Below are 22736 nucleotides of genomic sequence, written 5' to 3'. Positions count from 1 at the left end.
TAAAAACACTATACAATCACAAAGTACGTGATGTACCTACTGCGCCTATGCTGCCGTTTTATAAAAAAATATGGTATGAATCTCCCGATATTACTAAACCAAAACAGCGTGCATCTTACTTTACTAATAGTAACAAGATGAATGAACTATGAGCGCAGAAGATATCTATTATATAGGAATACGCACGCTCAAGTCACGACGCGTATTGACTTATCTGTTGCAGCAGGCAGCAACCTGTATACACGCACGCACAAGTCTCATTGACTTGTGCGTGTGCAGAAGATGAGCTCGGAGCAGGCAGTCACATGTATATACCTACGCACAAGTTGCGATGTGACTGAGATGATGAGTCAACAGCAGGCGCTCTAGTTGCGAGTTGCGACATGACTTTTTTATGTGTGCAGCAACCTGTATACACGCACCCACAAGTCTCATTTACTTGTGCGTGTGCAAAAGATGAGCTCGGAGCAGGCAGTCACATGTATATAACTACGCACAAGTCGCGATGTGACTGAGGTGATGAGCGAACAGCAGGCGCTCTAGTTGCGAGTTGCGACGTGACTTTTTTATGTGAATACCGCACAAGAGTCCAAACTTCTCCCGTCTGGAGCCAGTGAGACTGTGGATTCCCCGATTGGCGACTTAATTGGACTAGTATTACAAAACCCTGTAAGCTGATAGCTGATTTGGCCGTAACTAAGTCGCCGCGTGTATCATTATTTCTCCAGACAATTATTTTATATTATATTTAATTAATATTCTTTTTAATGAATATTATTTTTAATATTGTGAAACAACATAAATTAATTAAAATCAATTTACTTGCGCACGCCGTGATTTGAATCCGAGACCTCCAGACTCGAGGTCGAGAGCCTTACCCTTCAACCACGGAGGCAAAATAAATGTACCTACGTACATATTTGTAGTAAGTAATAATAATAATAAAGTTAAGTACAATACAATATTAAATAATGTAGACCTCGCTATTTTATTACGAATATGTACCTAGGCACCTACTTAATTTTTGGAATAAATGAATAACAGTAAATGAAATAATAAGAACTGATCGCGATAATATGACGCGAAGTCGCTATCGGGCGCGGCGCGACGATTCGTGCTTGCACCTGCAGCCACGCACACACACGCATTGGGGTTCACCAATACACCGATAGCGCTTTTGCTGTCCCCGCTGAGATGAACGAAATAGAAATAATTTTTACAAATACCTATCGTTAAAATTTCTCGGCGCTCCTGCGCGCCCTTAAGTATACCAATTCCTTAGTTAAATTTAAAAAATTTATTTAGATTTTTGTATTGACAGACAATTGTCTTAATATTTTTTCATCCTTGTCCTTTCTTAAATAATAAGATTTTATAAAAGTCTGATTTACTAAAAACTGAATGTCACCCTATCTGTCTTTATTATCTACTTTGCTTTTTCTTTTGAATAATGATTAGTTATGGTTCAAATATTGTTACAATATACTGTCAAATTACCCATCTGGTAACACATCTAATATTTCTTTTTTTATTTAATTTTGAAATATTTTGTGTTTGTATGTAGAATTAATTTATGTTTGTGATTACTCTTATGTTTGCTTCACTATAATGTAAATTGTTAACCTCGATACAGGCTCAGTCCTAGTGAGGTTGATTTTTATGAGAAAAAAAAGTGTTTTATGTATAGTGAGATGCAATAAATAAATTAATTAAATTAAAACATAAATACATAATTTTTGGAGATTATAATCTTCCAAGTTGTAATTTCAACTGTACTGATTCCCAATCAGTTACAATATGCGAAAGAGAAATCATTGATGTGTCAATATTTCTGAATCTCACCCAATTTAATAATATACATGGGTCATTCCGCCGTTTTGTTCAAATCGCATGTTCTTGCAAAAAAGTCATATGAAAAATAATGTTTTTCAAGAAAGTTTTATTGGAAAATGTAGTTATTTAAAAAAGGAAAAAGTAGTATTTACCGGATTAGGCATTTGTTACTTAATAACTTTATGGTATACAAAAAACATGCTAAAATCTCATTACCTTCCCCGTTTAAATGAGGGACCGGTAAATTGATCAATAAATAAGAACATTTTACACTAGTAAAATCACTACATTCATTAATCGACCTGAATTTACAACTAATTTTGCATATTTATTGGTGTTTAATTTATTTTTAAAGTTACTGTATCATAGAAAGAATTGAGATTTTGTTTTTGTCCAGAAAAAATCGCTGTCGTCTTCCGCCAAAGCGGTAATTAAAATTGTGACCGTGTTTGTCACTGTTCGTCAGCTGTACCCTACCCCGCGCCTCCGTTACTAATCAGTGTACCGCTATATCTGGACGGGGGAGGACGTGCGTCGCTGAATAAAGAAATATTTGCGATCTCCGTGCTCGAAAACGACTTTGTCACCGACCAGGCATCATTACCTTCCAGCATTTTTTTAAGTAAGTACATGTTTTAAAAATTCGAATCATGAACCTATAAACTATAATTAGTCGGACTATTTTTTATTGAAACATAAAGATTTGTAATGTCATTATTAAGCGAGTTATTAAGGAAAGATTGTCAAAACCTCATTACCCTCCGTCTCATTACCTTCCGTATCGTAAAATTTTTTGCCGGATGGTAATTTAGAGGTGTGGAGGGTAATGATAAATTTGTAAGGGTTATTTTTACGTGCATCTGGGACCATGTTTGGGTGTTCATAAAAGTTAATATTATCAATAAAAGCAGTTTCTTGCGTTCTAGCGTCTGACAATTTCAGTTTTGGTGAAATACATATTTTCGTTTTATCTATTTACTGATATGGAAAAACAATCTGTTAAAATTTACCCTGCGAATTTTTATTTGAAAATCGATTTTTTTATTCAATGATATAATTACGGAGAATTTAATAACAGCACAAACATTAACTACTATGAGTGGACAATAGAAAAACAAACCTACAGGGGAAAGGATGGAATCCAGAAAATGAAAACCATAACAACTAAAAAGAAGCTCGAGGACAACCCTCGTAAAATAATCGAAAAGTTAGATGCCACCATGGATGTTTTCTTAAAACACACACGAAACATCGTAATGCAGTACTCCGCTATCAGAGAATTGAAAGATAATCTGACAGACACGGAGGTTCTCATACATGTTGATTTTAGCGAGAACTATTGGTTGAAATATCATGAAGAAATTCAGTCCTTTCATTTTGGTGGCAGCCGAGGACAAGTCTCTCTTCATACAGGAGTACTTTACTATGTAGACAGCCAGACGGGTCTTCCTTCAACCAAATCATTTTGCACGATGAGTCGGTGCCTCAATCATGATGCTTCAGCTATATGGGCACATCTAGTACCTGTTCTGAATATGGCGCAGGATTTGGTTCCATCGCTTGCAACGATTCACTTCTTATCTGATTCGCCATCTAGTCAATATAGGAACCGCTACATTTTCTATATGATAACGAAGTTAATAGATCAAGTTCCTAATATCGAGAGGGTCACATGGAACTACCAAGAGGCGGGACATGGTAAGGGGGCCCCAGATGGCATCGGAGCGGTTGTGAAGAGATCTGCAGACAACTACGTGAAATTTGGCGGAGACATCGGTTCCTTTGAAGAGTTTGCTGAAGTTGTCCGTCAAAATGTTCAAAACGTCGATTTGACTGTCATTGCAGAAGACGAAATATATCGGAATAAATTTCCAGAAAAACTTCCCGGATTTAAAGGAACAATCAAAGTACATCAGGTGATTTGGTCTTCGTCGTTGCCATACAGTGTTGTTTTAAGAAGCCTCAGCTGTTTCAGTTGCCAACACAGCAATCTGTTATGTAAGCACAGCAAACATCTGGGAGTACTGAATGTAGAAAATGACGAAGCCTGTATAGATGTCACAGTTGACATGAATATTGAAGACTTAAGCCTACAAATTGACTCGCCTACTATTTTCAATAATATTGATGACAATATGCTATTGAGCGAATTCGACGGCTCCATGTTTTTGGACGATACTATTGCTTCAACGCCAGAGCCTGCTAAAACTATAGAAAAGAAATGTAAAGTGAAAATACTCTCAAACGTCCCGTTCGACTATCAGCATTATTCCCTTTATAAAAATAGTACGCAAGAATTCAATCCTTTCGATCAATGTGAGTTCGAGAAGTTCATCCGATCCCTAAGAGTAGAATATCCTGATTTCGATGAATCAAAACAGCAGTCCCCCAAAACTGTGGAACTCCCACACATGGACATTGACGAGGAAACCAACAAAGAGGATAAGGAGGCGCCATTCAAATACTACTTAGATGACTGGATAATGGTTCAATATAAAATAACTAACACGACACATCATTTAATTGGGAAAATTATTGGAAAACATGAGTACACACTAGAGTACAAAGTAATTTTTTTGAAAAAAGCTCAAGGGAATTCCAAAAAATTTGTCTGGCCAACAATTAGTGACGACGATTTCATTTTGGAATCACAAATTCTTCAGCGCTTGCAAGATCCAGATGAGAATGAAAGAGGACAATTCACTTTCAAAAATTTGCCGAACTTTGATTTGAAATAGTTTTCCAGCAAAAACTTTCACAAGAATGATCTCAAGTTCCTTAAATATTATGTTCCTATTTAGATGTAAGACCTTTATCTTGTACTTATTAGTTACATATGTTGTGTTTGTTTTAAGTATCTCTGATTTTATTTTAAACTGCATTTCAATTGACTTCTGATTTTTTCTTATTTTTAATTATTATTTTTATTATTTCTATTTTTCAAATATTACAATGTTTGCTTAGGAATGTGAAAATTTTGTATTTCTTGTGTACAAACCTACTTATAAAACGTAATTATAAAGAATTTGACTATTCCTTATAATTTCTGGGTAAGTAGTATAATAGGAAAATTTTAGTTGTGTTGGGTTTGATGTTCCAGCTGCCTTTTCTTAATTTGTATTTTGATATTTTTTTCCATTATTTTTTAACAATTCATACAGATATTGCAAAAGCATAAGTAAGCAGAACTGATTACGTATGAAAAAATGTATTTCTTGTCTCCAATGTTCAAAAGTCTGAATAAAGCATTTAGTTTTTCACTATAATAGGTTTTTCTTCTTTTTCCTAATCCGCTCACCACGTCAAATGATACTTAGCATGATTTGAAATCTATTTTATTATTCAATTTCTATTCAAATTTCATTATTCACAGACATTTTAAGAACCTTAAACATGTTCACTACCATCTATTAATATTTCATTACCAAACTTCATTACCATCCAAATTTTTAAATTACCATCCAACAGTTTTTCATTACCATCCACACCTTCATTACCTTCCATCAATTTTCTTCGAATCCAAGTGTCGCACAAAGGTGCCCTTTTCACTTTTATACATCTGATAGGTACGGGAACCCATTTCTATAAAAATATATAGTAAAAAGGCAAAAAAAAAAAAATCCGCGGAAACAGGCAAATTTGAACGAAACGGCGGAATGACCCACATAATTCGATTAATCGCCTCCTGGATATTGTTTTTATAAATGAAGAGGACATAATATTTAGTAAAGAATTAGAGTCTATCTTCCCCATTCATAATCACCATCCTCCACTGTCAGTAATTATTCCAAACAATGTTAAAAAATATATTAAATTCTCAAGTTCTAATTCTAATTTCAAAAATGCCAATTACAATGATATTAATGACCATCTCAGCAAGGTAGATTGGACTTTTCTCAAGGATAAAAATATGATCTATAATACAAAATCATTTTATTTAAAAATAAATGTCATTATCATAGACTGTTTACCCTTAGTTAAATTCAAAGAATCAAAGCATCCCAAATGGTTTAACAAGGAATTAATTCAATTAATAGCTAAAAAAAAAGTTTCTCATAAAAAGTATAAAGAAGTGAGATCCCTACCAAATTATATTAAGTTCAGTAAAATAAGAAATGATTGCAAAAATATTTCAAAAATTTGTTACAACAATTATATAAATAAGGTCGAAATGTCAATTAATGAAACTAAACGAAACTAAATGAACCGAAACTAATGAAATTAAACTTAAAACAATTTTGGAATTACGCAAAGTCTATGAAAAATGATGATATTAGCGTACCCTCTAATATGTGTTAAGAAAGTAAAAGAGCCAACGACTTCCAAAACGTAGCTCACCTATTTACCGATTTCTTCAAAAGAGTTTATGTCCGTGACTCAATATTAATCAACGATTACTCGCCTAATTTTTCTCAGGTCATTACTTAAATTTAACTAATGTAATAATTGAATATAACGATATACTGACTCAGCTAAAACAATTGGAGAGCGGAGGTCCTGGTAATATTCCACCTATCTTCTTGAAGAATTGCGCCACTGCTCTTGCATATCCACTACATTTTCTTTTCAACCAGTCATTTACAAACAGGACACTTTCTTGAAAAATGGAAATACAGCTTCCCCAATATTTAAAAAAGAGATAAAAATGAGGTGAGCGATTATAGACCGATCTGCCTTTTATCAACTATTCCAAAATTATTTGAGAAACTTCTTTTGAATAAAATAATTCACTGTATCAAGCCAGTAATTTCACCTAACCAACATTGTTTCACTTCAAGAAAATCTACTTTGTCCAATTTTTAAATTTACCAAAACTAAATATTCTAATAGATATCCAATTTCTACAAAAATGAGTAACCGATCTAGATCACGTGGTAACTTAGAAATTCCTAAATGTAATACTAGTGCTTGTCAACACCATTATACATATCAAGGTATAAAATTGTTAAATGCCCTTCCGGATAAAATTTAAACTGAAAAAAATTACAAAACTTTCAAATCACAAATCAAACAACTTTTAGATAAACCCAACGGTAATCACAAGTTTTAATTTCATTGTTTTAATACATTTTTCAAATTATTGTTTATATGAACTCATTTGTAATTTTTATTGATTAAATTTTCCTAAATTCACGTTATGAATGTAGGAAAATTGATAAATGATTAATAAAAAAAAATATATAAAATCAAAATTTAATATTTAAAAAAAAATACATATCCTCTAAAGTTATATTATCCGCTTCCTAATATGTGCTAATATGCGTTTATTGTTGTTGCATTTTATTAAGTACCCATTTCATACAAGATTGCCAGCTCGGTCTTTGAACAATTTACTACCAGTACTGTACCTACCTACTATTATTTCGTACCTAATAAGTACATTTTTATTTTTATATCTTATTTTTTCTAAGTTTAATAAGTATTATATTATTTTAGTTGTATTTTTTATTTCTTAGTTTGTAATTAAATTTCTTATTTTCTTAATTATATAGTGTTATCAAATTTATCATCTAGTTTTATAGCTATTTGTTAATTTTTAGCTTTTTTTAATATTAACTCCACACAGGAGGCCCTGAAGAAAATAATTTACCTCAGGGCCTATGTCATCTTTGGGGATGCTGTGTCGAGGGTCTTTTTGTGGAGAGGAAGGAGTGAACATGGGTCTTGAAGAGTCCCATGTTGTAGGAGGGAGGAAACACAGAGGCCGGCAGTTCGTTCCACAGCCGAGCTGTTGAACTTAAAAACGAATCGTAGAAACGACCCGTTCTCATGTGACAAATGTCAACCGTGTACAAATGTTGGGCGCGCGTTTGGCGTGTATCCCGACTACGCACCGGTGCCAAAGGGATCAATGACGCTAGTTCCTCAGAGCATCTTCCATTGTAACACCGATAGAACAAGGACAGCATACCTACCTGACGCCTGTGCTCTAAAGATTGCAGTCCGTTTGTTAAGATTGGGGAATCTATCAAACGGACCGCCCGTTTTTGCACAGGGTCTTTTTTCTCAAAGGGTTTTTTTCAGGTATTTAGGGGCTCCGGACCACAGATGGCTGCCAAATTCGACAGTAAGGCGCACTTGCGATTTGTACAGGGTCAGCAGTTGTGTGCTATTAAAGTATCTGCGGGCCTTGTACAGTACGCCCAGCTTCTGAGAGGCCAGCTTTACTATGGCTTCGATGGAGCCAGAGTAAAGATTATGAATATATTATAAATATTTATTAAAATATTTAAAGAAAGATTATGTTTGCCAAACAATGTACATGTTTATATGTTTATAAAACTATTAGCACACACGAAGATGTGAGCTCACTTAAGATTAATAAATAAAATAAAACCCCCGTACCTGAGCTGGTAACTTATAGTTACACCAAGCATATCAATGGAAGGCCTGTTCGGAAGATTTTTTCCGTTGAAGGAGACTAGATTATCATTTAGATCCCCTTTAGACGTAATCAGACAGGATTGGGTCTTTGAAACATTAAATTCGACGAGATTATTTTTACCCCAGGAAGAAATACTCTCAAGATAACCGTCCATTCTCTGCTTCAAAGCCCTCCGAGCCGTTGGAGTTTGTGTGGCCTTTGGGGGCCTGTCAAACAAAAAGCTATCATGAACTGTACTGTCATCCGCGTAGCAATGAATCGGTGCACATGTCAAAAGGTCATTGATGTGCAACAAAAACAAAGTCGGAGACAGAACCGTTCCCTGTGGGACGCCAGCATTTAAAGAGTGTGAGGAAGAGGTGAAACCGTCAGCAACTGCCTGAATCGACCTATCCCTTAAAAAGTCAGCAATCCACGTACACAGGGATGCGGGAAGTCCGTAAGAAAGCGATTTGTTGACAAGTCCTCGGTGCCAAACCCGGTCAAAGGCCTTGGATATGTCTAGTGCGACCGTTTGGGTCTCACCGTGACGTTCCAGGCACCGCCCCCAAACATGCGACACATACGCGAGAAGATCACCGCACGAGCGGTTCCGCCGGAATCCGTATTGACGGTAGTTGATAATTTTGTTCTTCTCGAGGTATGTGAGCAGTTTGTCGTTGATCACACGTTCCATCACTTTGGACAGAACTGATGTGATTGCTATGGGGCGGTAGTTGGCAGGGTTGGAGCGGTCACCTTTCTTGGGAATAGGGTGAATGACCGCTTTTTTCCAACCAGAGGGCACAGTGCCACACTTCAGGGACAGACTTTTTGAAGAACTTTGTCAAAACTGGAACTATTTCCGCAGCACACCTCTGCAATACCAGGGCAGGTATTCCATCAGGTCCACTAGCTTTGTTAACATCGAGCCCCCGTATAACGTGGAGTACATCCCGATGCCGGATCCTCATCTTTTTCATATAGAAGCCGCAGTGAGGAACCGACGGCGGAACAGCACCTCCGTCATCGAGGGTCGAGTTTTCCGCAAACATTTTCCCTAATAAGTTAGCCTTTTCAGTGGCGGTGTTTGCTAGTAAGCCGTCAGGTCTGGTAAGAGGTGGCAAATTGGATTTGCAAAAATACCGACCTATTGAGCCCGCAAGCGACCAGAATGCTCTGCTGCCATGCGGGCAGGCAGCCAGCTTTTTGCTGATCTGCAGGTCGTGTTCGAATTTTGACCTAATGATTCTCTTGCATTCCTTTGCCGATTTGTTGTATGCTGATCTGCTTTCGGGCGTTCAAGATGTGTTGTAGGCTCGGTAAGCCGCGTTTTTTTGTCGAACTGATTCGGAGCAAAGAGCTACAAACTGCTTTTGGAGCTACATCAACTAGTGAAATTTTACAACCTATAAACCATAATGACTCACAACACTCCCCAACTCAAACACGAGAAATAATTTCTCAATTGAGTTGGGCAATTTTTTGTTAAAAATTTCTAATTTTTTCGCAATCAGCCTCGAAATATCTACATTTGTAAATTATTGTAATGTGTTTGTGTATTCAATAAAAAAAAAAAACATGTCTAAGAAGTTACAAGTTAATTCAGTCTATATTAATTTTAGCAAAGCATTCGACAAAGTTAATCACGATCTGTTGTTAAAAAAGCTTTATTAATTAGGAATAGCAGGGTATTTATACACGTGGTTTAACAGTTATTTAAGTAACAGGCAATTGGCAGTTAAAATTTATGGCTTTATTTCTAATAAATTTACTGCTACCAGCGTTGTCCCTCAAGGGTCACATTTGGGACCAAATTAATTTTTGATATTTGTGAACAATGTGCTGACTTAATAGCTAAACGATTTCGAAGTTTTAATGTTTGCGGACGATATGAAGATATACAAAGCTATAAAAAATATGATTGACTGTCAAACATTGTCAAATAATTTTTTTAAGCTATTTGTTTGGTGCCAAGAGAACTATCTACAACTAAATATAAAAAAAATGTCTAATTATGAGATTTCATGCAATAAAAAATCCAATTATTTATGATTACTCCATCAATGGTGTAGTTCTAACCGCTATAACCGAGGAGAATGATTTAGGTGTAAACTTTGACCAAAAACTGAATTTTATAAATCATATTGAAAATACATCAAATAAAGCTTTGAAAATGTAGGGGGTTTGTTAAAAGAATTTGCAGCCAATTTAAAAATTTTCAAACTTATAAAAAATTGTATATGTCATTGGTTAGGAGTCAAATTGAGTACAACTCGACAGTGTGGGCACCTAGTTACGCTAGTCATTCACTCACGATAGAAAGAATTTAAAAAAAAATCTTAAGTTTTATTCATTTCAGAATGTTTATTACAAGGGAATGTGTCAACTATGATAATCTACTATGTCAACTCAAATTGTTAAAATTATCTGAACGTAGAATAGTTAATGACCTAAAATGTTTACATAAAATCATAAATTCAATAATTGACAGCCATGAACTATCATACTTGATTTATTAACATATACCTTGCAAACCAACATCGAGGCATTATCTACCGTTCTATTGTGATAACTCCAACACAGAATCTCAATTCTATACCCCCGTTCGCCGTATAAAATTTTTGGGTAGTGACTATAAAGATGTTCTTGATATATTCAACACATCATTCACCAAATATAAACAAGTCATTACCCAAATTATTTAAGAAAGAAGAATAAAAAATATAATATAATTTAACTATAGAAACTACGTAGCTCTGTTTATCTTACCAAAGTTTTGTAATTTTCCTAGAATTATATTTTTCCATCTTGCTTGGTGGAGTGTCTAGTTTCCACTTTACTTCGTTGCGACATTGTTTTTTGTTTAAGAGGTTGTTTATTATTATGGCTTATATTTTCTTTTTGTTTTGTTTTTTAATTTTACTTTGTAAAAAAATAAGAAAATAACATGTAAAAGCCCAGCCGGGGGTGAATTTATAAATAAATAAAATGTCTGATGAAAATTTTTGTATGAAAATTACATTTGTAAAAACACAAGTAAACTAAATTATCACTTTGAAGACGTTTGTTCTTTGAAGAACTTTTTAATTTTAAGAAGGCACTTTGATGAACTCTGTATTTTTCTCGATAGTCTTGATTTTTCTCCTAGTATTGTTATTTCAAAATAAACACGAATGAAATAAGTAATCCCCTATAACCTGCCAGGATATTTAACTATTTCATCTGAATAGTCTAGTTTCTGTCGCCGTGCAGCTCGCATGTCCAGAAATTTCGATAAACTCAGTAACCACAAATCACAGTGATACCCAGTTTAACATATTGTTGTTGCAAAAATAAAGCAGGCTGGCTGCGTTTAGTCGCCAGACAGCCCGCAAAAAAAATAACTCATTATGGACCAAAGTGTCCAATCATTTATTGACTCAATTAAAATTGAAATAGGAAAATGCTCATCTGTCAAAGAGGCAAAATAAAGGAGTAACATAGAACAAGATATACACCAGCTAGAGGAAATATGGTGCAAGGAAAAGCTTCAACTACAAGAGAAAATAATTGAGCTACAAATTAAACTTATATTAAATGAAGAAAAACATTCAGAAAAAATAAAAATTATTTAAAGGAAAAAAGGTATCAATTAATACAACGTACAACAAGTCAACCCCCTCAATACCTATACCAGAGGCCAAATACTCATTAATAATTGCAAGTGAAAATACTAATACAACATCTGATGATATTCGAGACATGATAGTTAAAAAAACTAAAACATCGCATTTGGGGATTGCAGTAAATGGAGTGCAAAAAGCATCAAATAAGAAACTAATCATCTCTTTCCCCAATAAGGATCACGCAAAAAAACTAACAGAACAAATAAATATGGTCTTTAAAAATAATATGATCGCGATAGAATTAGAAAAAAAAAATCCTAAACTATTCATCAGAAACCTACCTATCGACCTATCAGAAGAAGAAAAAAATGGGTGTGTCAAGCCTACGCAAGACAGAAGTGAAACTTCTAATATTCTTCTCTCTCTCTCTTTTCATTTCATTCTCTCTTTTTTTCTGTCTATTGACATATTTATAAGTAGCATGTGATAAAAAAAATTAAAAGTTATAAAAAAAGAAAAAAAAAATTAGTTAAAGCGGGGATCGAACCTCGGTTCTTCACGACCACAGTCGTGCGCTCTGCCTCTAGACCGCGAAGCTGAGTTCGGAGAGTGACCTAAACTAGGTATATAATATTAGCTAGGCTCCTATAGCGAAATGATCCCGTTTTTTCGTCACGGTCATGAGTCGGTTTTACTCCGGTCCTCGAAATTGCATGACGCGCGTAAAGAAGTTTCACTTCAAAAAATTCCTGCAAAGTTATGGATGTAATTACGATCTTTTTCAAGCGCGTATGTAATGATTATTTTTATCAACGTCGCATACACCTTGCTAATGTTTTCAGTATTATTAGGGCTTTTTTATACTAATTTTCATATATTTATTGGCAGGTAGAGTAGAAATTAATATTGTTTAGCGTTTGCCAACGACCATACCATGTTGAACACACCGGTTCTCGTCCGATCACCGAAGTTAAGCAACATTGGGCGCGGTCAGTACTTGGATGGGTGACCGCTTGGGAACACCGCGTGCCGTTGGCCCATTTTTTATGGTAATTTCATGTTTTTTTTTATTTTTTTATCTTTACTATCATTAATAATATCATAAAATTCTTTAACTTTTCAAGTATGCTACAGGCCTAAAATATTACTTAGTGGATTGATATTATGGTCAACCATTGAAAAAAAAAATTCCTTCAAAATTATGGATGTAATTACGATCTTTTTCAAGCGCGTATGTAATGATTATTTTTATCAACGTCGCACACACCTTGCTAATGTTTTCAGTATTATTAGGGCTTTTTTATACTAATTTTCATATATTTATTGGCAGGTAGAATAGAAATTAATATTGTTTAGCGTTTGCCAACGACCATACCATGTTGAACACATCGGTTCTCGTCCGATCACCAAAGTTAAGCAACATTGGGCGCGGTCAGTACTTGGATGGGTGACCGCTTGGGAACACCGCGTGCCGTTGGCCCATTTTTTATGGTAATTTTATGTTTTTTTTGAAGTGAAACTTCTTTAGCCGCGTCATGCAATTTCGAGAACCGGAGTAAAACCAACTCATGACCGAAACGAAAATGCGGGACCGATTAAAGTTCATTTGATCTAGTGAAAGTTTTGAAGTAAGATATAAATGTTTTTTAGGTAATCTCGACAACTGGCGTTGGTGGTGTAATGGTCAGCGTAGTTGCATTCCAAGCAGTTGATCCGAGTTCGATTCTCGGCCATCGCATATTAATTTTTTTTTTTGGTTGAATGTTAATTTTATAACTCATTGTTTGTAGTCATTGTTCTTTGAAATTTTTAAATTTTTAATCCATTGTAATTTTAAACATTATTTATTTTTCATATTATTTTTTTCGTCATTTAAATTATATTTTGTACTGGGGTGACATCTATCGGCAGAATATTTTTTAATTTTAAATTATATAGTTTATGGGGGTGACATCTATCGGCAGAATATAAATATATATTTTTTAATCTATTTAATTATATTGATTACGGGGGTGACATCTATCGGCAGAATCTTTTAATGTTTTTTGTTTTTAACGCCTTTTTTTTTTTCAATGGTTGACCATAATATCAATCCACTAAGTAATATTTTAGGCCTGTAGCATACTTGAAAAGTTAAAGAATGATATAAGATTGTTTATGATGTTAACGATAAAAAAATAAAAAAAACATAAAATTACCATAAAAAATGGGCCAACGGCACGCGGTGTTCCCAAGCGGTCACCCATCCAAGTACTGACCGCGCCCAATGTTGCTTAACTTTGGTGATCGGACGAGAACCGATGTGTTCAACATGGTATGGTCGTTGGCAAACGCTAAACAATATTAATTTCTATTCTACCTGCCAATAAATATATGAAAATTAGTATAAAAAAGCCCTAATAATACTGAAAACATTAGCAAGGTGTGTGCGACGTTGATAAAAATAATCATTACATACGCGCTTGAAAAAGATCGTAATTACATCCATAATTTTGAAGGAATTTTTTTTTTCAATGGTTGACCATAATATCAATCCACTAAGTAATATTTTAGGCCTGTAGCATACTTGAAAAGTTAAAGAATTTTATGATATTATTAATGATAGTAAAGATAAAAAAATAAAAAAAAACATGAAATTACCATAAAAAATGGGCCAACGGCACGCGGTGTTCCCAAGCGGTCACCCATCCAAGTACTGACCGCGCCCAATGTTGCTTAACTTCGGTGATCGGACGAGAACCGGTGTGTTCAACATGGTATGGTCGTTGGCAAACGCTAAACAATATTAATTTCTACTCTACCTGCCAATAAATATATGAAAATTAGTATAAAAAAGCCCTAATAATACTGAAAACATTAGCAAGGTGTATGCGACGTTGATAAAAATAATCATTACATACGCGCTTGAAAAAGATCGTAATTACATCCATAACTTTGCAGGAATTTTTTGAAGTGAAACTTCTTTACGCGCGTCATGCAATTTCGAGGACCGGAGTAAAACCGACTCATGACCGTGACGAAAAAACGGGATCATTTCGCTATAGGAGCCTAGCTAATATTATATACCTAGTTTAGGTCACTCTCCGAACTCAGCTTCGCGGTCTAGAGGCAGAGCGCACGACTGTGGTCGTGAAGAACCGAGGTTCGATCCCCGCTTTAACTAATTTTTTTTTTCTTTTTTTATAACTTTTAATTTTTTTTATCACATGCTACTTATAAATATGTCAATAGACAGAAAAAAAGAGAGAATGAAATGAAAAGAGAGAGAGAGAAGAATATTAGAAGTTTCACTTCTGTCTTGCGTAGGCTTGACACACCCATTTTTTTATTTTTTTATCGTTAACATCATAAACAATCTTATATCATTCTTTAACTTTTCAAGTATGCTACAGGCCTAAAATATTACTTAGTGGATTGATATTATGGTCAACCATTGAAAAAAAAAAAGGCGTTAAAAACAAAAAACATTAAAAGATTCTGCCGATAGATGTCACCCCCGTAATCAATATAATTAAATAGATTAAAAAATATATATTTATATTCTGCCGATAGATGTCACCCCCATAAACTATATAATTTAAAATTAAAAAATATTCTGCCGATAGATGTCACCCCAGTACAAAATATAATTTAAATGACGAAAAAAATAATATGAAAAATAAATAATGTTTAAAATTACAATGGATTAAAAATTTAAAAATTTCAAAGAACAATGACTACAAACAATGAGTTATAAAATTAACATTCAACCAAAAAAAAAAATTAATATGCGATGGCCGAGAATCGAACTCGGATCAACTGCTTGGAATGCAACTACGCTGACCATTACACCACCAACGCCAGTTGTCGAGATTACCTAAAAAACATTTATATCTTACTTCAAAACTTTCACTAGATCAAATGAACTTTAATCGGTCCCGCATTTTCGTTTCGGTCATGAGTTGGTTTTACTCCGGTTCTCGAAATTGCATGACGCGGCTAAAGAAGTTTCACTTCAATAATAAAATCATTAAAAACCCAAAATGATGGAATTAAAATCACCATGGATGAAAATCCAAAAAACTCAGTTAAATGAGTAAAAATGCTTAAACCAAAAGGACAAAATAATCTTACAAACTATATAATCGAAACACGTAGAAAACTTAGGAAATATCTCATATCTAAAGAGAAAATTAATATTGGATACCACAGAGTGCGGGTGGAGAAAGCTAATCCAATAATGCAATGCTTCCATTGCCTGAGATTTGGTCATTCAGCCGTCAACTGCTTAAATAAGGACAAGAATGCTTCGTGCCTGCACTGCGCCATGGATCATCCTTGGAAAGACTGTCCTAATAAAAACAAAAAAGAAAAATGCAAAAATTGTGATTTCCTAAACAACACTTTTAAGTCGACAAACGATACAAATCATAAAGCAAAAATAGCAAAAATTTTACGTATTTAAAAAGATGATGACTATTGCCCAAGGGCGTATAAATTATGATTAGGTATGTACCTACTTTAAAATACTTAATAACTAACTTTAAAATTCTTAACAATACTAAACACTCAATACCAAAATTTTTTTTGTTTTTGTTTCAAAAACGCTTGTTTTTCTGACATTTCCCACAATTTAGCTATAAATATTAAAACTTTAAAACAATTGAGAAACATTTTAATATTATTAATCATATTTGATTAATTTGTGTTATTTCACAATTAATTAATTAAAATAATATATAGTATATTTGCGGCACGTTCCAGAGTGGAAGATACTACCAGTATCGCCCTGGTGTAAGACCACCATTCAGAATTGAAACGTTGCTCCAAATGGCTTTAGCCGTGTTTAGTGACTAGATCTGAATAGCCAGGTACTTCCCCACCTTCCTCTTTCCCTTCCCCACTTACCTTCAGCCTCACAACATCCCCCAATTGGGGATGCCATAGTCTCTCTGGCTCCAGACGGGAGCAGTTGGGACTCTTGTGAGGTATTAACTATAAAAAAAAAAAAATCTGCCATCAAAAAGCTAACGATTTATCAGAAATATCCAAAAAATATATTTAATTATTTCTTTCTGTAAAATTTTATGACAAAAACAAAGCATTGAAATATTAGCCTACTCTCAAAGTGTTAATGTTTGTAAAATATTATTTATACAAAACAAAATTAATATACTACATAGTATGTAAGTAAGTTGTTCAATATTGTCACCAAAACTATTTCAAGTCAACCTTGATATTATCCGGGAACATATTTCATGGAAATTTTGTGACTGAATTCGATATTGACTACATATTTCATCACAAATCCAAAATTTCAGCTCGTTTTTTCCCATAGGGCCTGAAAAAACTGATTCCAAATTCCGAACCCAAGTCTGAAATAAGCGTCCTTAAAAATCATGATTTTTCTAAAAATACGACTTTATGGAGATTTTTTCACTGAATCGATTTGGAAAACGACTTTCATCGCTATTCCAAAATTTCAGCCCGTTTGGTCCCATAGAGCTTGAAAAAACTACTTCCAAAGTTCGAACCCAAGTCTGAAATAAGCGTCCTTAAAAATCATGATTTTTCTAAAAATACGACTTTATGGAAATTTTTTGACTGAATTCGATTTGGAAAACGACTTTCATCGCTATTCCAAAATTTCAGCCCGTTTGGTACCAAAGGGCCTGAAAAAACTGATTCCAAAGTTTGAACCCAAGTCTGAAATTAGCGTCCATAAAAATCATAATTTTTCTAAAAATACAACTTTATTAAGATTTTGTGACTAAATTCGATTTGGACAACGACTTTCATCGCTATTCCAACATTTCAGCCCGTTTGGTCCCATAGAGCTTGAAAAAATAATTCCAAAGATCGAACCCAAGTCTGAAATAAGCGTACATAAAAATCATGATTTTTCTAAAAATACTACTTAATGGAGATTTTTTGACTGAAATCAATTTAGACAACGACTCTTATCACTATTCCATAATTTCAGACCGTTTGGTCCCATAGAGCCTGAAAAAACTTCCTCCATAGTTCGAACCAAAGTCTGAAATTACCGTACATAAAAATCATGATATTTCTAATAATACAACTTTATGGAGATTTTGTAACTAAATTCAATATGGACACCGACTCTCATCACTATTCCATAATTACATCCCGTTTGGTCCAATAGAGCCTGAAAAACTGTTTCCAAAGTTCGAACCCAAGTCTGAAATAAGCGTCCCTAAAAATCATGATTTTTCTAGAAATACAACTTTATGGAGATTTTGTAACTAAATTCAATATGGACACCGACTCTCATCACTATTCCATAATTACATCCCGTTTGGTCCAATAGAGCCTGAAAAACTGTTTCCAAAGTTCGAACCCAAGTCTGAAATAAGCGTCCCTAAAAATCATGATTTTTCTAGAAATACAACTGAATGGAGATTTTGTGACTGAATTCAATATGGACAACGACTTCTATCACTATTCCATAATTTCAGCCCGTTTGGTCCCATAGAGCCTGAAAAAACTACTTCCAAATTTCGAACCCAAGTCCGAAATTAGCGTCCATTAAAATCATGATTTTTCTAAAAATACTACTTTATGGAGCTTTTGTGACTGAATTCTATATGGACAACGACTCTCATTACTATTCCATAATTTCAGACCGTTTGGTCCCATAGGGCCTGAAAAAACTGTTTCCAAATTCCGAACCCAAGTCTGAAATTAGCGTCCTTAAAAATCATGATTTTTCTAAAAATACGACTTTATGGAGATTTCTGACTGAATTCGATTTGGAAAACGACTTTCATCGCTATTCCAAAATTTCAGCCCGTTTGGTTCCATAGAGCTTGAAAAAACTACTTCCAAAGTTCGAACCCAACCCAAGTCTGAAATAAGCGTCCTTTAAAATAATGATTATTCTAAAAATACGACTTTATGGAGATTTTGTGACGGATTTCGATTACGACAACGACTTTCATCGCTATTCCAAAATTTCAGCCCGTTTGGTACCAAAGGGCCTGAAAAAACTGATTCCAAAGTTTGAACCCAAGTCTGAAATTAGCGTCCATAAAAATCATAATTTTTCTAAAAATACAACTTTATTAAGATTTTGTGAATAAATTCGATTTGGACAACGACTTTCATCGCTATTCCAACATTTCAGCCCGTTTGGTCCCATAGAGCTTGAAAAAATAATTCCAAAGATCGAACCCAAGTCTGAAATCAGCGTCCATAAAAATCATGATTTTTCTAAAAATACTACTTAATGGAGATTTTTTGACTGAAATCAATTTGGACAACGACTCTTATCACTATTCCATAATTTCAGACCGTTTGGTCCCATAGAGCCTGAAAAAACTTCCTCCAAAGTTCGAACCTAAGTCTGAAATTACCGTACATAAAAATCATGATATTTCTAAAAATACAACTTTATGGAGATTTTTTGACTGGATTCGATTTGGAAAACTACTTTAATCGCTATTCCAAAATTTCAGCCTGTTTAATCCCATAGAGCTTGAAAAAACTACTTCCAAAGTTCGAACCCAAGTCTGAAATAACCGTTCATAAAAATCATGATATTTCTAAAAATACAACTTTATGGAGATTTTGTAACTAAATTCAATATGGACAGCGACTCTCATCACTTTTCCATAATTACATCCCGTTTGGTCCAATAGAGCCTGAAAAAACTTTTTCCAAAGTTCGAACCCAAGTCTGAAATAAGCGTCCCTAAAAATCATGATTTTTCTAGAAATACAACTGAATGGAGATTTTGTGACTGAATTCAATATGGACAACGACTTCTATCACTATTCCATAATTTCAGCCCGTTTGGTCCCATAGAGCCTGAAAAAACTACTTCCAAATTTCGAACCCAAGTCCGAAATAAGCGTCCATAAAAATCATGATATTTCTAAGAATACAACGTTATTGAGATTTTTGGACTGAATTCTATATGAACAACGACTCTCATCACAATTCCATAATTTCAGCCCGTTTGGTCCCATAGAGCCTGAAAAAACTGCTTCCAAATTCCGAACCCAAGTCTGAAATTAGCGTCCTTAAAAATATGATTTTTCTAAAAATACGACTTTATGGAGATTTTTTGACTGTATTCGATTTGGAAAACGAATTTCATCGCTATTCCAAAATTTCAGCCAGTTTGGTCCCATAGATCTTGAAATAAGCGTCTGAAAAAAGCGTCTTTAAAAATCATGATCCTTCTAAAAATACAACGTTATGGAGATTTTTGGACTGAATTCTATATGAACAACGACTCTCATCACAAATCCAAAAATTCAGCCCGTTTTATCCCATAGGGCCTGAAAAAACTGATTCCGAATTCCGAACCCAAGTCTGAAATTAGCGTCCTTAAAAAACATGATTTTTCTAAAAATACGACTTTATGGAGATTTTGTAACTGAATTCAATATGGACAGCGACTCTCATCACTATTCCATAATTTCATCCCGTTTGGTCCAATAGAGCCTAAAAAAACTGTTTCCAAATTTCGAACCCAAGTCTGAAATTAGCGTCCTTAAAAATCATGATTTTTCTAAAAATACGACTTTATGGAGATTTCGTTACTGAATTAGATTTGGAAAACGACTTTCATCGCTTTTCCGAAATTTCAGCCGGTTTGCTCCCATAGAGCTTGAAAAATTTACTTCCAAAGTTCGAACCCAAGTCTGAAATAAGCGTCCATAAAAATCATGATTTTTCTAAAAATACTACTTAATGGAGATTTTTTGACTGAAATCAATTTGGACAACGACTCTTATCACTATTCCATAATTTCAGACCGTTTGGTCCCATAGAGCCTGAAAAAACTTCCTCCAAAGTTCGAACCTAAGTCTGAAATTACCGTACATAAAAATCATGATATTTCTAATAATACAACTTTATGGAGATTTTTTGACTGAATTCAATTTGGAAAACTACTTTCATCGCTTTTTTTTTTTTTTTTTTTTTTTTTTTTTTTTTTTTTTTTTTTTTTTTTGTTATTTGTTTTTGGGGTATTATGCCGTGTTGCGCTAACTCCTTCTTTAGCCAACGTTTCGGACAGCATTGCAGTGTCCATCATCAGGGCAGATGTGTTATTTGAGGTTGTGTTAAAATGTGAGCTTATGTATGAGGTTGTGATACCGTGTTGCCAGCTCCAACCCTCTGAGCTAATATTAACGTATCATTTTAATTTTTATTTTTTTATTTAAAGTGGTTTTCTTTGTTTAGCTCTGGTGTATCCGTCAATTACCGGATACCAAGAACTATTAAGCTTAGCTCCATCGTCTCTATTAATGTTTACGGGATTTTTATGAATTTCAATGGCCTCCGTAATCAGCCGTGCTCTATAAGTTTTCGGTCTCCCCAGGATTTCAGGAACAAATCCAAAGTAATGCCCGGTGTCAATCAAATGCTCGGCAATTGCCGATTTGTCAGGGTGGCCGAGTTTACAAGCTCTGAAGTGTTCTGAAATCCTTTTGGAGATAGTCCGCTCTGTCTGGCCTACATAGACCTTGTCACATCCGGAACAGCTGAGTTTATACACTCCATCTGTTTCCAGAGGAAACTTAGTCTTTGCAGACCTCAGTAAGTCCTGTATCTTTGTTGTTGTTCCGAAGACAGTCTTGATATTTTCCTTTCTCAATAGCCTGGCAATTTTGTCTGTCACATTGTGCACATAAGGCAGGAAGGCACAGCCTTTCGACTCTTGTTCACTTCTGTCTTCGTTTGGTGCAGATTTGGCTCTTATGATTTGCCTTGTCTGACTTGCTGGGTAGCCGTTACGCTCCAGTGCATCGGTCAGCTTCGTAAGTTCCGCTCCGATTTTATGTTCTTCACATATTCTGGTCGCTCGGGTCACCAATGTATGGATAAGTCCTCTCTTCTGCGCTGGGTGGTGGTGCGAGAAAAGATACCTGTGGAATCCATCGTATGTGGTGTAGAGACTGCACTACATACAATGATGAAAGTACACAAAATGTCAGAGGTGCAAGCAGAGGACATCCGGCAAGAGACTTGCCATATTTTGAAAAGGGCTGAAATACCCCGCCCCAATATCACGAAAGGAGAGTTTGCGGCCCTAAAAGAATTACGCGCCAATGAGGAAATCCTGGTTCTGCCAGCCGATAAAGGAAATGCCACTGTCGTGATTAATACGGCAGACTACACAAAGAAGATGGAAGACCTCTTGTGCGATTCAGGCACCTATAAGAAGATTAAAAACAACCCCACCAACAAGATTGACATAAAGACGAGGGAACTAGTGAAAGCTTCTAGCATCAGGAAAGAGGATTGGTCTAAGCTTTTTGTAAAAGCCTCTAGAACTCCTGCCCTGTACGGTCTCCCAAAAATACATAAAAAGGAAATCCCAATGAGACCGATTGTTAGTGCTATTGGTGCTCCTACATACAAACTTTCCCAATACCTCTCGAGATTACTGCAGATGCAAACTGGAAAAACCGAATCGTGGATTAAGGATTCAACAGATCTGATTAGTAAGCTCAAGAAAGTTAAGACTGAGGAAGGAGATATTCTGGTCAGCTTTGACGTCGTGTCACTTTTCACAAATGTGCCTCTAGAAGACTCCATGACAATGCTAAGGGAGATATATGAGGAAGACATTTGCAAACTTTTTGAACACTGCCTCAAAACGGGTTACTTTGCGTTTCAGGGTGAACTATTTGAGCAATTGGAGGGAGTTGCGATGGGCAGTCCGTTATCGCCAGTACTAGCCAACTTTTTAATGGAGAAGTTTGAAGAAGTGGCACTCGACACAGCTTCGGCTGTCCCTAAAGTATGGTGGCGCTACGTCGACGATGTCTTCGCCATTTGGCCTCATGGAACGGAGAAACTAAACGAATTCCTGGATCATCTTAATTCTCTCCACAGCAAAATTAAATTCACAATGGAACTGGAAAACGAAGATAAAATCCTGCCCTTTTTAGATGTGGAGGTGATGCGGAAAC

The 22736-nt window shown here is 35.0% G+C and overlaps 4 non-coding genes across 4 annotated transcripts; 2 read left to right on the top strand and 2 right to left on the bottom strand.

Annotated features, from left to right (window-relative positions):
- The first annotated feature begins 12724 nt into the window (after positions 1-12724).
- LOC149417721 (5S ribosomal RNA) lies at positions 12725-12843 on the top strand. Its single transcript, XR_016303212.1, has one exon. It is a non-coding gene; the product is annotated as a 5S ribosomal RNA (ribosomal RNA).
- Positions 12844-13166: 323 nt separating this feature from the next.
- Positions 13167-13285, top strand: LOC149417720 (5S ribosomal RNA). Its single transcript, XR_016303176.1, has one exon. It is a non-coding gene; the product is annotated as a 5S ribosomal RNA (ribosomal RNA).
- A 729-nt stretch (positions 13286-14014) lies between these two features.
- LOC149417719 (5S ribosomal RNA) lies at positions 14015-14133 on the bottom strand. Its single transcript, XR_016303175.1, has one exon. It is a non-coding gene; the product is annotated as a 5S ribosomal RNA (ribosomal RNA).
- Positions 14134-14456: 323 nt separating this feature from the next.
- On the bottom strand, positions 14457-14575 carry LOC149417718 (5S ribosomal RNA). The gene has a single exon (XR_016303201.1). It is a non-coding gene; the product is annotated as a 5S ribosomal RNA (ribosomal RNA).
- Positions 14576-22736: the final 8161 nt, after the last annotated feature.

This window comes from Hesperophylax consimilis, chromosome 14, assembly GCF_061612785.1.
Source record: "Hesperophylax consimilis isolate HC1 chromosome 14, BYU_Hcon_1.0, whole genome shotgun sequence".
Classification (NCBI taxonomy): domain Eukaryota; kingdom Metazoa; phylum Arthropoda; class Insecta; order Trichoptera; family Limnephilidae; genus Hesperophylax; species Hesperophylax consimilis.
The sequence above is the reverse complement of the archived record's forward strand: the minus strand, read 5'-3'. Positions and strand labels throughout refer to the sequence as shown.